The sequence below is a fragment of the Ambystoma mexicanum genome, chromosome 6q (genome assembly GCF_040938575.1).
Source record: "Ambystoma mexicanum isolate Mex_15411 chromosome 6q, UKY_AmexF1_1, whole genome shotgun sequence".
Taxonomy (NCBI): Eukaryota; Metazoa; Chordata; class Amphibia; order Caudata; family Ambystomatidae; genus Ambystoma; species Ambystoma mexicanum.
The window spans coordinates 1,117,448,107-1,117,452,247 of NC_090937.1; the positions used below are offsets into that span (position 1 = coordinate 1,117,448,107).

The 4,141-nt window shown below is 41.1% G+C and overlaps 1 non-coding gene across 1 annotated transcript; it reads left to right on the forward strand.

Moving 5' to 3' along the window:
* Positions 1-3,147: 3,147 nt before the first annotated feature.
* Positions 3,148-3,339, forward strand: LOC138517499 (U2 spliceosomal RNA). Its single transcript, XR_011282676.1, has one exon. It is a non-coding gene; the product is annotated as a U2 spliceosomal RNA (small nuclear RNA).
* The last annotated feature ends 802 nt before the right edge of the window (positions 3,340-4,141 follow it).

Consider the following 4,141-nt stretch of genomic DNA (forward strand, 5'->3'; position numbering starts at 1 on the left):
TGATTCCATTGTATTTTTCCTGAGTTGCTGGTTCCTTGGGGTCTGTGAGGGGTTGGTACAATGTTTTACTACTTAAAAGAGGGCTTTGATCCTGTTGGAGACTGCCACAATGGTGGTGGAGTAGTAAGCAGCTTTGGCCTCGGTAATGAGAATCCTGTGGTTTGCGTCAGAGATTTGAGGTTGGAGAGGTCACCCGAGTTTTGCGCCACCATTTCTCTTGGGCTCTGATTTAGCGCTTGTTGGAGGCTAAGCTCAGGGGTGTACCATAGGGCAGATGGTTTGGTCTTTGATGAAATGGATTATGGGGGGCATGAGTGTCCACTAATTTCATAGAAAAGTTGCTGAATAATTCCAGGAGTCCTGAGGCATTCCCTGTGGTGGTGAAGTCTGCAAAGTTTGCTTCCAGCTCATAGACCGGCAAGGTTTTGAATGAACGAGGGGGCGTTTAGCTTGACCTTTGTGAGCCGTAGTCGAGTGGGGGACTGATAATGGGATGGTGGCATGGTCACACCAGTCAAGTGGGATAGGGTCTGCACAGGTGATAACGTGAAGACTAAGTCTAGGGTGTTGCCTTTGTTGTGTGTGGTTAAGAGCACAATTTGCTTAAGGTAAATGGAAGCACGAAAAGCGTTTGTTCTGTGAATATATATATTTATATAAACTTAAAATCTACCAAAACTGTTCATTCCACTTTATATTTGGCTTCACTTCTATTTATTTGTCCTTTTGCTTTTAAAGATGTTTGAAAGATGTAGTTCTTTCTTTACTGAGCAAGCTCAAACCTACTCGTCCCAGAACAGATGTGTTACCAGCCATTGGCACACAAGCACATGCTGTGGCTGTGTATAGGCATATCATGCACATTGTTAATCTATCTCTTGCTCAGGGGATTGTCCCTCAAGATCTAAAAAGTACTATCACCACCACCTGATTAAGAAGCCTTCCCTTAATCCAACTGATTTGGGAAACTATGTACCCATTGGCGGACACTCAAGGATGTCTGAGATCCTGGAAGAAGTGTTGCAACAACAACTGATGGATTTTGTAGAGTGCAAACTGATCCTGGAACACTTTCAGTCAGGTTTTCAACCCAGGCATGGGGCCAAAGCCACTCTCTCAGTCTGGGATTATCTTCCTCACTTCTCTGATCAGTGTCACTTATCTCGGATGGTCGTATTAGGCCTGTCTGCTACATGTGTTAAGGTGGAACGCTCTGTTCTTCTTACCCAACTCTCAGAAACTGTCAAAGTCTCCCGCCTCAAACTGGAATGGTTCCAGAGCTTCCATTCTGGAAGGACATACATTGTGAAAATTGGTCCTTTTAGCTCAGTTTCCTCCCTGTTCCTTGTGGAGTGCCACATGATCCTCTTTACCACCTCCCCCTTTTTTAACATCTATGTTGTGCCTTTTGACTGCCCTTATTAAAACAATTCCATTTTCTGTAAAACTCATAGGCCGATGATACCAAACTTGCAGCTTGTTGATGGTTTTATCAATTACGAGAGTATGGAAAGCGGCCGAACCAAGATTGCCACCTCTATCCTGTGTCACATAGTTATAGGATGTAGACCGTAGTAGGCAACACAGCAATTTTAAGGATTTTGATTTAGAGAATTTTTAGGTAAAAAGTTGCATTTGTAAAGAGTATATTTAGGTTGTGTTATAAATTAATTGGGTTTTTTATATATATTTATATATGTATGTTGTATACTGTTTGTTTATGAGATGTATATTATGTTAATGCATGTCATGTTTTAAGTAACTGAATCACGTTATTAAAGAAAATTAAAAAAAATTACCAAACTATTCTTCAAGGTATCTGTCCCCCCAGGAGACTTTTGATCAACTTCACCTATACGTCAAGTAGGTTAAATCAGGACTGACTAACAACACCCCCCAACTAAATCCTGTGAAACCTGTAGTCATGCTCCTGGGACCTAAACGCTTGTTAAATGATCCTCTATGTTTGTTGTTTGGTGTCCCAACAATCTTACTTGTTAAATATTCCCCCTTTCAGTTGTATTATCAGAGGAGACCCGCAATTTTCTGTGGTAGGACCTTGCCTTTGGAATAATCAACCAATTCAACTCGGATGCCTGAATTCAATGATAACATTCCAGAGAAACATGAAAACCTTACTTTTTAAAATAAACTTTGATTGCTGACTCAGCTTGAAAAATTCCCCCAACCTGCAGAGTAATAGTTGTTCCAACTGCGACCACATGCAATGAATTCTGCTCTGTAAACTTTTGGTCTTTTGCGTGATATAAATTATTAAACAAATAAAAAAAAGAATCTGGAGGAGAAACAATTACAAAGCTTCAAAGTTAACCACTTTTCGGTCACTCCGTAACTCTGCCTTCCCCCATACCAGTGAAGGAAATCTTTCCCTGAGCAGCTGCCCAGAAGTTAACCTCAGAAAGACATTTTTCTTTCAAATCAATTTTCTCCAAGAGATCCATCCCTTCGTTAGACCACAGACCTGCCAATAACTGTATGCTTTTTACTGTAGATTACATGTGAGTTTGTTTTTAAAATACAGGTACACACAAAGATGATGACAGCAAAGGAGACAACTCAAAATTGGTTAAAAGAAAGTCGTGAATTTGTTTATAAAACCTCAGTTGAAATCAGGGTTTATACAGTGAGGCAAACAGAGAGGTAAGCAGTCAGACCTGGAGGGGGATCTCTGGCGAGGCTTTGCTCTTATTAATATTTTTATTATTCATTTTTATTCCGCGCAACATGCCCATAGGCCTCGGTGCGCACATAGAGACAAACAAATCAGAGGATAGATAAGACAAAAGATACGCAAATCAAGAAAATCGGGGTCAGAAACGAAGGAACAACATATGAGGAGGTAACCTAATCCTTAGAATTGAACAAATACATCTTTGTGGCCTTCTTAAAGCTGATGAGACATGAAATGTCATGTATGCTAAATGGGGTAGAGTTCCATAGGCCTAGTGCACAAAAGTCAAAACTGGCGCCTCCCAAAACTTTCAGCATTTATCGAGGGATAACTAGTTTGTTAGACCCACTAGAGCAGAGAATTTGCATGACTGGAGCCTTATGCAAACATTTCAGCAAGTAATCAGGTGCTTTATTAGACGGACACTTGTCGGTGAGAGCAAGAATTGTATGAGATTCGCTTCTCGGCCTTTTGGCTAAGATCAAGTGTAGTATCTGTTCTTATCAGTTTAATATCTGATACGTCCTCTATCTGGGGACCATATATTAAATTGATTTTTTGGAACCGGGAGATGGAATGGGAGCTTGCTCTGTCCACTCCACGCATCAACTTGGTATTGCAGTACCTCCAGGACTGGTGCACATAAAAACAAAAAAAAAAAATAAAGAATTGTATGAGATATACCGTGATGGACTGGCAGCCAATGCAAGGATCTTCTTGCCTTGGTGATGTGATCAGTTCTGCCCAGCCCACATACCGATCTCACCGCACCGTTTTGGGCTACCTGAAGAATTTTCAAATTGCATTTGGAGGTGCCAGCCAATACGCTGTTGCAATAGTCAATTCTAGTACTGACCAACGCAGAAGCCAGTGATGATATATTAGCAGTTGACAAATATGGCTTGATTTTCCTCATCAGTTTAGTAGTATAGGCACAGGGGGCTTTTACGTGCGTGACATGCTTCTTCGTGGTAAGTTAAGATAGACCCCTAAGATCTTCACAAAAGAACTAATCGGAATGGTACAGTCCGGGATTCTAAAGTGGCTGTAGTTGGCCTCGAGTTTGTTTCCAATGATGATGCTTATTCTTCTTAAAACCATGAAGTAAAATGGCACAAAGGTCATTACAACTTTTCAGGCAGAATTAACATGTCTGGCTTCAATTCAAGCTCAGGGAAAAGGATTCAGCAAGCAACTATAAGACATGTTTGCTGTAACCAATTAAATGTCCTTGTGTGTAGATACATGTAGCACCAGGCCACATTAGGGCCCAGCTAGGAGGGTTATGTTGATCACTGTCAGAGTGAATATAGGGCATCAGGGTGAAAGAAAATGTAATTGAGTGTGTATGTATTTTTCAACAATATGACTTACAAGCTTTCCCACCAAGGACTGGGCAGTTCCATCAGGCCCCTCTGCGGGGCTGCATAGAATGGTGAGAGCATATAG